This window comes from Saccopteryx leptura, chromosome 5, assembly GCF_036850995.1.
Source record: "Saccopteryx leptura isolate mSacLep1 chromosome 5, mSacLep1_pri_phased_curated, whole genome shotgun sequence".
In the NCBI taxonomy this organism is placed as follows: Eukaryota; Metazoa; Chordata; class Mammalia; order Chiroptera; family Emballonuridae; genus Saccopteryx; species Saccopteryx leptura.
In genome coordinates this window covers 178,423,115-178,435,023 of record NC_089507.1, presented here as the reverse complement: position 1 = coordinate 178,435,023, position 11,909 = coordinate 178,423,115, and positions in this window count along the sequence as shown.

The following is an 11,909-nucleotide window of genomic DNA, read 5'->3' as shown; positions in this document are numbered from 1 at the left end:
TTTCACATTGGTGGATTTGAGACCAAAACTGTTGGGTATTTAGTTAACCCTGATCAAGTTGGGAATATGAAAAAAATCATATAACACTGCAAATTATAAACATAAGAAAAGAAGAGCTGGAAGGAGGGAGAAGGAAAACATCTAGTGTTCGTCTCAGGAGAAGTGCTCGATTGGGAGAGACCTATGTTTCTCCAATATCAAAGGATGGGTGGCAACTGACACACATCTGCCACATGAACACTGACTTCGCCAGGAAAGGGCTGGAAAGTTACCATATTTCCCCATGTGTAAGACGCACCTTTACCAAAAAATTTGGGGTCTAAAAACTGGATACTTCTTATACAGTGGTTGTAGATTTTTTTTACTTGCATTTCCCACTTGTTCGCACAGATGAGGAGTTGCATGAATTTTATGATGAATAAAACTTGAGTTCAATAACTTTTTTTTGCTATTTTTCTGAAGTTGGAAACGGGGAGGCAGTCAGACAGACTCCCGCATGTGCCCAACAAGGATCCACCCAGCATGCCCACCAGGGGGCGATGCTCTGCCCCTCTGGGGTGTCCCTCTGCCACAATCAGAGCCATTCTAGCGTCTGAGGCAGAGGCCACAGAGCCGTCCTCAGTGCCCGGGCAAACTTTTGCTCCAATGGAGCCTTGACTGCGGGAGGGGAAGAGAGAGACAGAGAGGAAAGAGCAGGGGGAGAAGTGGAGAAGCAGATGGGCGCTTCTCCTGTGTGCCCTGGCTGGGAATCGAACCCGGGACTCCTGCATGCCAGGCCGACGCTCTACCACTGAGCCAACCGGCCAGGGCCGAGTTCAATAACTTTATGTAATACTTTTTTGTTTTTTGAAATTTCGGGCCCCAAAATTAAGGTGCGTCTTATATGTGGGAGCATCTTATACATGGGGAAATACAGTACTATTATTCAGAAAAGTCTGGGCCAACAGTTTTAATAAAGTGGTAACCAAGTACTGCCCTGAGATCCCAGTGCTGCGGGATATCTTTGGGGGAAGGTTTGACTGAAATGAGACGGTTGGAGGAATAGGAGCAGCTTCTTATCTTAATTCGAATAAACTCTACATTCTTAAGTGGAATTTACCTAAATTCTGAGACTCTCTACATACTAGATGTTTAGAATATCATATCAGCAAATTTGAGCATTTCCTTTGACTAAATATGTGAGAACCACTGCAGTCAGCCTTCTGCTCACCCTGGAGGGTGAAGGGGACCACGGACACGCAGCGGAGCCCAGACTCTGCTCAGGACTGCAGTTCTCCTCTGGGTCCGCCGCTCTCAGCCCCTGCATCGGGCGGGCGGAGGACCTGAGTGGGGCTGCACCTGTAACCAGCCCTCGGGTTCCTGGGGAAAGACCGCCTCATCAAACTGAGGCATTTGGGACTTTGGCTTCCCTTTCCCCTCATTTAACCCATTCCTTCACTGTCTATCATTTCTCTCTGGAAACTGGAGTGCATGTTTTCCCTTGCACATTAGTTTTCTTTCTTTTTTATAGTATAAACATAAAATTAAAATTTTTTTATTTAGAAAATTATATTTATTGAGGTGACATTGATCAATGAGTAGGTAGATTTCAATAAGAGCGATTACAAGGAGGTTTGAGACAAGACACGGCTGCAAACCTTGCCCACTTATCGCTCCCGCCCCGCCGGTCACCAGGACTGAGTCCCGTGTTCCCATCTGGATCTGGTTCTCAGCTTTGGCCAGTCCTTCTGGGCACCTGCAAGCTTTTAAAGCTTCTGATGTCCGGCTGCCCAACCATCAAAACCTCTGCAGATGGGCACAGGCTGCCATGTTTACTAAAACCTCGAAGGTCATTCTATTGGCGATCCAGGCTGAGAACCACCAGTTTAGATAAACACACAGGTCTTAAGACAGAAACACACCGGGGAGAAGACAGACCTGTCCAGGGCGGTGAACTAACCAAGTGTAGGTTTTCCACCTCATTTCTTCCTTGCTGGCAGAAGTCTGGGAGATGTGCTTCTAGCATGGTGTCATTCTCTAGGAATATGAAACTAGTTATGTGGGTCATTTTAAAATTTTCTAGTAGCCACATTAAAAAAGGAAAAAGGATAAAATCAATAATAATATATCACTATATTACTTATAATTTATTTTATTTTAGTAATATTTAGTATTCTATTTAACCCATGATATCATAAGTATTTCAATAATCAATCTAAAATAATAATGAAGTATTTTATATTCTTTTCTATTTTAACATTGTCTTCAAAATCTTGTCTGTATTTTGCACTTATAGCCCATCTCATTTCACACTGGCTTGATTTCCATGCACATTAGCTACGTGTGGCAGGTGGCTACCATATTGGACAGTGCAGTTCTAGCATATTAACTAGAAATGACTTAAAAAGTTAAAACGTATAACTATATGTGTAAATAAAATGACACCCACAGCTTACATCCTCACAAAACACACACACAGTCACAGAGGTACTTCTTTTTTTCATTTTTTTTTCCTTTTTGTATTTTTCTGAAGCTGGAAATGGGGAGGCAGTCAGACAGACTCCCGCATGTGCCTGACCGGGATCCACCCGGCATGCCCACCAGGGGGTGATGCTCTGCCCATCCAGGGCCATTCTAGCACCTGAGGCAGAGGCCATAGAGCTATCCTCAGCACCTGGGCCAACTGCTCCAATGGAGCCTTGGCTGTGGGAGGGGAAGAGAGAGACAGAGAGGAAGGAGAGGAGGAGGGATGGAGAAGCAGATGGGCGCTTCTCCTGTGTGCCCTGGCTGGGAATTGAACCCGGGACTCCTGCACACCATGCCAACGCTCTACCACTGAGCCAACCGGCCAGGGCACAGAGGTACTTCTTATCTTGGCTCATCAGTGCCACAGGGCAGCGCGAGTTCATCCGCATGCAATCTTAGAACACTACCTACCACACCACAAGCACAGTAAGTATTAGTAATTCTTATCATTAATCAACTTCTTTGAAATTTCTCCACTGCTGTTTATTTCTCCTTCCCCACTCATTTATCTGCTGGCAAGCTGTTTTTGTGAAATAGAAGAAAGGCATTACTGGGTATCAAAGGTTTAAGAAAAATATGTTGTGATGGGATGCCCAGTGTGGGAAGGTTAAAAATAAAGTGAATGCCATCCATTAACTTCGGTGTTGTTGATGAGGGAGGTGGTGGTGACGGCAGTGTGTATGTCTAAACTGGGAGTATTTTCCAGTATTCCTAAGTGACCAAGAGCATTATCAGGGCCCATAGCCAGCAATGACTTTTTGAGAGTAGCACTTCCAAGGAAGGAATTATTACTTGAGTAAAAGTGTAACTAGAGTCACTGATAATTCTGACAACTTTTCCTCTTCTGATTTTATTATATTCACTTATTTATTTAGATATTTATATATACATGTATAACATTTAACAGGGTTACTCGTAAGGCAATGTGCTTTAGCCAAAATAAATAATAATATCATAATAAGATATTTGATGTGATTTTCTTTGTCTTTGATGTTTTTGCTTCCAATTTCTTGCCAAATCTACAAATTATGAGAGTGGATTTATAGAATTGAACTAAGTAGGATGTTGGATAGCTTCTATTTTTTTTATAAGCACATGGAAATACAATACTTGGCAAATTTCAAACCTTTTTCACATTTTGCACCATTTAAAATTTTGCTGCTGAAAATACAGTCCATGGACCAAACATCACATTTCCCGGAGGCTGCTGAGACCTCAGGCCCCTCCCAGAACTGCTGAATCCGAATCTTCATTTTAACAAAATCCTCAGATGACCCACATGCACATTCTAGTGTGATTGAGAAGTTCAGGCATATTGGGGTCAATGGTGTTTGTGCAGCTGGTACAACTAAATAAATAGAGTTGTGCTTCTGTTGTAACAGGCTGAGTCAGAAGGTTCTTTCTGTCTTGGCTGGCTGCTCTGCGTGCCTATGCGTGTGCATGTGCGCATGCGTGTGCATGTGTGCATGCATGCACATGCGTGTATGTGTGTCCATGCCTGCAGCTACATCATCACGTAGTGTGCATAATTAGTCATACTGTCTTTATGTGATATAGGAAGTTTATGAGCTATTTTATTTTCTGAAAGGACAGCTAACTTCCTTTGAAAGGTATTTTACTCCCAGGGGAGCTATTTGTTACAGGGTCATTTTACTAATCAATGTTGAGAAATATGGGAAGATATATTTAATTAAATGTGTATACACAGCTTCCATCCAATAAGCTTTACATTTAATTATCAGTTGTTAAAAGTCACTGAACATTCGAGCTGACTCTCTAACCCAAAAGACAGAGATTAAAAACAATCAAACAGAAAAATAGAACTGGGAGAAACAAGAAAATAAACAGGTTGTACTACAACTAATATCCACAAAGACATACTTTGAGTTTAGCTAATTGTAAAAACTCTTCTTCATTTAACAACATTTAAAGCCAAGAATGTTAAGACCATGAGAATAACTAAATGTCTTTATGGAAGCAGTATCTTGGCGTAGCAGATTGTTACAATAAATCACTCCTCTCTGTGTCCACATCCTTTGCAAATGTGACTTGCATGTATGGAAAGAAAGAACAAAATGTTATAAGAATTATGTTCAAAGACAAAAACAAATTCTTGAAAATTGCAAATATACTATTATAAAGAAAAAATTCAATAATTGAAGCAGTGCCCTGTTAGATTCAGGGAGTACTAGAGCTGCCAAAGAGTGTAACTATTGCAGGAACAGTAAGTGCTGATATGGCTCCTATGAGGCTGGGAACAAAGAAGGTCAGAGACCCTTATGAGAAGTTTAGGTTTGAAATTCGCCCCTGTTGCTATGCCGGCCCCTGTTGCTATGCTGCGTGTGACCTCCCTAGCCAATAGCTAAACTGCCACATCTGCTTCTGTCTATGCTTGCTCACTTAGGATATATAAGGGCCTGGCTGTAAGCTCCAGGCGCAGCTCCCATTTGCAGCTCCTTGTGGGCACGGTGTCTCCGGACATCTCGGGAGTTCGCCCCTGCGCAGGTTAAACTGGCCAATAAAGTAACATCTTAACTCCTGAAAGTCTCCAACATTTGTTCTCGTACCCGGTGGATGCTACATTTTGGGGGCTGGCCTGGGATTCTCCCTTGGCGGAGTTTTGGGTTGGAGACCGGAAGGACAGCTCGAGCTGAGTAAGTATTCACGGAGGATCCTCATTTGGTTTGGTTTTGGGCTCCGGAGCATATAAACCTGAGGTAGTAGGTGGGACGCCGCTGGTAACCTACCCAGGGCTTTCAGAAGCGGGACGCCGCTCTCTGAAATTTGGATATTTGGATTTGTTAACTTTGGAGTGACCGGTCACATTAGAATCCGTTTTGCGCTGCGCTGCGCTGCGTTTTGTCTGAGCTCAAATGACTTGAGTTGAGTGTGAGAGAGACAAGTGTGTTCCTTGTGTTAATAGTGTGTGTTGCCTGTATCCTATCCTTTCTCATTATTCCTGATTCATCTAGGATGGGACAACAGGAGTCTGTGCCAGGATCCCTGCTTGAGTGCCTGTTGAAGAATTTTTCTGATTTCCAGAAGAGGGCTCAGGGGTACGGAGGTCCGCAGCCAAGTCCAGGTTTCCTCCCGACCTTGAGCCAGCTGGAATAGCCTGCATTTAATGTAGGACGGCCCACAGAGGGCACTTTTGACCTTCCAATTTTGTTTGCTGTCAGAGCCATGGTCTATAGGGCTCCCCACCCAGATCAATACCTGTATATGGATGTGTGGGTAGATACAGCCATTTTGTCTCCTCCTCCGGGAGGGCAGCCATTTTGTCTCCTCCTCCGGGAGGGCAGCCATTTTGTCTCCTCCTCCGGGAGGCGCAGCTATTTTGCCTCTCTGGGAGGCACCGCTGGCACCAGATGCTGGCCCACGGGCACCTCCTCGCCTCATCTATGTGCCTTTTTCCACTAGTGATTTATACAATTAGAAACATCAGAATCCCCCATTTTCCGAGAAACCTCAGGGACTAATATCTCTCCTTGAGACCATTTTTTTGGACCCATCAGCCCACATGGGACGATTGTCAGCAGATTTTACAAACCCTCTTCACTTCTGAAGAAAGGGACAGAATAATGAGAGAAGCTGCTAAGGCGGTATTAGGAGAAGAAAGGGAAACTTAGGAGGGACGAAGGGAAATAGAAGACGTTCTCCCGTCTCAACCTCCTACCTGGGACCCTAATACCACTGGGGGAAGGGACGTGCTCCTCCAGTATCGCTGGGCTCTGTTGGGGGGGCTCAAGGCAGCAGCTAGAAAGTCAATCAACTTTAGCAAGGTAAGTGAAGTCATCCAGGGAAGAGAGGAATTCCCAGCAGCCTTTCTAGAGAGACTCATAGGGGCTTATAGAGTATATACCCCTCTAGATCCTGAGGCAGAAGAGAACAGGAGACTAGTAAATATAGCCTTTGTGACTCAGGCCGCTTCAGATATTAGGAAAAAGCTTCAGAAGATTGAGGGGTTCGAGGGAGAGAATAGAAGCAAGCTATTAGAGATAGCCCAGAAGATGTATGTCAATAGGGATGATCCGGAGGTTGGCAGGGCGAAGGAAGTTGCCAAAATTCTGATTGCTGCTTCCTGTCCAGAAACCGGGGAGCCAAGACTATCGTCTGGTCCAGGACTTGCGGGAGGTGAATGCACAGGTAGAGACTATTCATCCCACGGTGCCCAACCCGTATACCTTACTGAGCTCATTGCCTCCAACTCATACCTATTATTCTGCCCTGGATTTAAAGGATGCCTTCTTTTGTATTCCCCTGGCACCTCAGAGCCAAGGGATCTTTGCCTTTGAATAGAATGACCCAGATAATAGACTGGTAGGGCAGTTCACTTGGACCAGACTACCACAAGGGTTTAAGAATTCCCCCACCATTTTTAATGAAGCCCTCAGCAAAGATCTGCAGGCTTTCTGCTTCTCCCATCCGTCAATTGTACTGCTCCAGTATGTGGATGACATCCTCATAGCTGCCAAGGATAAAGGAGAGTGTGAGGAAGCTACCTTGGACCTGCTACAAGATCTCGGGCGAATAGAGTATCGAGGCTCCGCCAAGAAGGCCGAGATTGTGACGCAAACTGTAAGTTATTTGGGTTATAACTTACAGGGAGGGCAAAGGACATTATCCAGCCAGTGAATTCAGATGGTCTTGCAGATCCCCGAGGCTACTAACAAGAGACAGGTACGAGAATTCCTGGGTGCAGTAGGATACTGTCGATTGTGGATATTAGGCTTTGCAGAACTAGCTGAACCCCTGCACGAACTGACCAGGGGTAAGGAAGAGCAGTTCACATGGACAGATAAGAAGAAGCAAGCGTTCCAAGCGCTGAAAGAGGCCCTGGCGGCTGCCCCGGCTTTGGCCCTGCCAGATCTGGCCAAACCCTTTCAGCTATTTATAGCAGAAAAAGGAGGGGTAGCCTTAGGAGTACTGAGCCAGGAACTTGGGCTGTAGAAGAGGCCTGTTGCCTATCTGTCCAAAAGACTTGATCCTGTAGCCTCGGGATGGCCAACATGTCTGAGGGCACTTGCTGCCACCTCCATACTAGTCAAGGAGGCTGGTAAATTAACTTTAGGGCAGGACATCAAAGTCATTGAGGAGCACTACGTAGAGCAAGTGCTGCGAGCACCTCCTGACTGGTGGCTATCTAATGTGCGGCTAATGCAGTATCAGGCTCAGCTGCTGAACCCTCCATCTGTTCAGTTCCTCAAAACTGCTGCCCTGAACCCAGCGACTCCACTTTGGTCCACAGTTGCAAACAAATCCTTGACACAGTAACTGGCTCCCGCCCGGAATTAAGGATCAAGTATATGGGAAGGCAGACCTGACCCTCTTTACTGACAGGAGCAGTTTTATTAAGGATGGACAGCGACATGCAGGGGCAGCAGTGGCCATGGAAAATAAGGTCCTGTGGCAGAAAGCACTGCCCGCAGGAACATCTGCACAAAGGGCAGAGCTAATAGGACTAACCTGAGCCTTACAGATAGCAGAGGGAAAAGTTGCCAACATCTATACTGACAGCCGGTATGCATTCGCCACTGCCCATGTCCATGGAGCCATATACAAGGAGAGAGGCTTACAGACAGCAGGGGGAAAGACATTAAAAATCGCAATGAAATTCTTGCCCTCCTAAACGCCATTTGGCTACCTACCAAAGTTGCAATCATCCACTGCAAAGGACACCAGAGAGGGGCAGCCACTAGGCCACAAGAAAGCCTTCTGCCATTGCTGCCTAAGCCAATGCTACCTCCGGATCCTAGATATTCCCCAGAAGAAGAGCAGGAAGGGATGCAGTTGAAAGGGAAGAAAAATCAACAGGGAGAGATAGAGCTTCCAGACTCCCGGCCCTATTTACCCCAGGGAATAGTAAGAGAAATAGTAGGAAGTATTCATACTAGTACCCATCTAGGACAAAACAAGCTAGAACAACTTATCAGGAAGTATTATGTAGGGCCCAACATCAGAGATATTGTCCACTCCATTGTCTCGAGGTGCAGCATCTGTGCCAGAGTAAATGCACAGAATAAGAAGCTACCCCCCTTTATGAGGTATCGGGGGAAAGCTCCGGGAGAACTGTAGGAAATAGATTTCACAGATATAACCCCTAGGAAGTCAGGTTATAAGTATCTACTAGTATTATTAGACATCTCAGGATAGGTGGAAGCATTCCCCACGTGAGGAGAGGCTGCTTCCACAGTCTGCAAAGTCTTATTAAGGGAAATCATACCTAGACATGGCATTCCCCTAGCCCTAGGATCAGACAATGGACCTGCATTCATATCCAGGATATCTCAAGAATTAACCACTAAGTTAGGCATTAATTGGAAATTGCATTGCATTTATAGGCCCCAAAGTTCAGGACAGGTAGAAAGAATGAACAGGACTCTGAAGGAAACTATAATTAAGCTGAGAGGGGAGACCGGCGAAAACTAGGTTGAGCTCCTCCCTTTCGCCCTTTTTAGAACCAGATGTACCCCCTATCTCAATAAATAGACCCCTTATAAAATCTTATTTGGGCAACCGGTGCCCCTTGTACCTCGATTGACCAGAGGGGAACTAGAGATTTCTAATCATAATTTCCTCAAGTCCTTGCAGGCCCTGCTCCAGAGTAAAAAGAAAGGTCATTAAACTGAAGCCTGCCAGGCTTCCCAGCCCCATCAAGAGATACGTCTGTACTGTAGAAAATAGGACATAAGAAGGTTTTACAGGTTACTCAGCAAACTGTTCAAAGACTGTCCAAGAGGCACTTCTAGCAGTACACCACCCAAGGACTGACTCCCACGTAGACGGGTCCACACACCATGATCCTGAGCACCCCCACTACTGCCAAGGTAGAAGGCATACCCGCCTGGGTCCACCGCAGCCGGCTGAAGCTTGCAGTCCCAGCAGAGACACCTTTGTGGACAGCGAAGACTGACCCCGCCAACCCTTGTAAGCTGACCCTGAGAAGGACAGCATGCCCTGCTTCAGCCACAAACCAGAAGTTAACTGGTCCACGCATGGCTAATGCCTAGAGGAACTAACTAAGGACTCTTAATCAGGCTTTAGGAAAAGAAAAACTAAAATAAAAAGAAAGTCAACTTAATTGTTACTAAAGGTTAAAGATTTTTAAATCAAAAGTTTTGACTAAAAAAAAATTGTATAGTTTTAATAATAAAAAGTATAAAATATAAAGGTACTTTTGAAAAGAAAAGGGAAAAGCAAGTTGTTATGAAGGCCAGTTATTTCTAAATAAGAAAGTGCATAAAAGTTAAAGGTTTATGTAAATTGCAGAAGGTTTGTGTAAGTTATAAGAAGTTAGTACAAAAAAAAAGAAAAATACAAGGCAGGACACGTTCCTTGTGTATCAGCCCTGCAGATATTGCAGGAAAGCAGTTTATTATCTTAAAACAGTGTGTGCTTGTGTACTTTTGCAAAGATATTGTACAAATGTGCTGAAAACATTGTAACCTTGTAGGTTTCGCCTATAAATACCCCTCTCCCCCTGAGCTCATCGCTGACCATTGTGAGAGGCGTAGTAGGCTAATCACTAGCCAGTGTATAAGACCCAATTAGCTTATAGCTACAGCTAAAGTAGAAAATTCTCATAAGCCCCAGCCTTATACCATTCTCCCCAATGATAAAGAATCAAGGGTTTGATTTATGCCCAAAAGAGATGGAGGAATGTTAGATTCAGGGAGTACTAGAGCTGCCAAAGAGTGTAACTATTGCAGGAACAGTAAGTGCTGATATGGCTCCTGTGAGGCTGGGAACAAAGAAGGTCAGAGACCCTTATGAGAAGTTTAGGTTTGAAATTCGCCCCTGTTGCTATGCCGGCCCCTGTTGCTATGCTGCGTGTGACCTCCCTAGCCAATAGCTAAACTGCCACATCTGCTTCTGTCTATGCTTGCTCACTTAGGATATATAAGGGCCTGGCTGTAAGCTCCAGGCGCAGCTCCCATTTGCAGCTCCTTGTGGGCACGGTGTCTCCGGACATCTCGGGAGTTCGCCCCTGCGCAGGTTAAACTGGCCAATAAAGTAACATCTTAACTCCTGAAAGTCTCCAACATTTGTTCTCGTACCCGGTGGATGCTACATGCCCCCCAAAGTATAAGAAGTACAGACAGAGGGACAAGGAGTAGGAATGAAAGCTCAGAAAAAAGGAGTTGGATGCTCAGGCAAGCAGGTTCAACATTCTCATAACGGTATTTCCAAAAGAGAAAACAACAACAAAAAAAAAAAAAACAGAGAAGAAGAAATAACCATTTTGAATGGTGACCAGTTCTAAACGTTTATGGAATATGGTGACCAAGAAATGAATTGACAAAAACATTTTGGAAAAGTGGCTCCTTGGGCTCACCAGCCAGCAACTGCAAAGGGAAGGGTGTGGAGCGTGTAGAACTCTTCCACTCCTTCAGGCAGGAATGGAACAATCCTGAGCCCTCCTATGCTTTTCTGCATGACATTGGTTCGTTCACCTGATTTTGCCTTATCTTTGCTGGTAAAAAGGACAATAGCAAAGATGATGCCAGTAGAGGTTTGAAGAGTGCGTGTTCATTGGGCTGGCCCTCTCTTTCTGCTGAGAACCTTGGTTCCATCACCCTGAGAACAAATGGAAACAGGTTTCCTAGAAGATAAGAGACTGTGTGGAGAGAAGTCTCAGCATCCCAGCAAGTAAGACTCAGACATGTGAGTGAGGCGATCTTAGACCCCACAACCATCATGCATCCAGCTCCGACCAGAACTACCAAACCACCCACAAATTACTGTCAGTCACCAAGTTTGGGTGATTTGTTACACAGCATAAACTAATTAATACCCCTCCCTTCCATTTTCCAGAAAGTTTTAGAATCTTCTCCTTATTACCACTGTTCTGAAATTTTTGTGATATACCCCAATGTGGATTTTTTCCCCATTAATTGTATTGTATTGAAGACTAAGTGGTTTCTCTCACTCTGGAAACATATATTCGTTTTTTGTTTTGAGATAGAGGACACACAGAGAGAGAGAAAAAGACAAGGAAAGAGAGAAAGAGAAGCATCAACTCATTGCTTCATTTTAGTTGTGCATTGATTGCTTCTCATAAGTGCCTTGACGGGGTGTTGGGTAAACAAATGTTTTCTAAATTTGCTTGCTTGTACCAGGGCAGCGCCATGTGCGTATAGTCTATGGAAGGCTGAGGGTGCTTGCCCTCAGGGCAGCAGATTGTAGATTCTAGATTGCCTTCCCGCTTGGAAGGGGCCATTGGTTGCTAATGTTTGCTGGAGAAGGGTTTTTTCCCCCAGCCTGTGTTTGGCTGGAGAGTGTAGATGAAGAGTCCGGAGAGTGAGCTGTGGAGGAGTCCTGTTGAACTGGAGAAGAGACTGCAAAGAGAGAGAGAAAGAAAGAGAGAAAGTCCTGGAGTGCTGAGGGGCTGGGGAACCCTGATT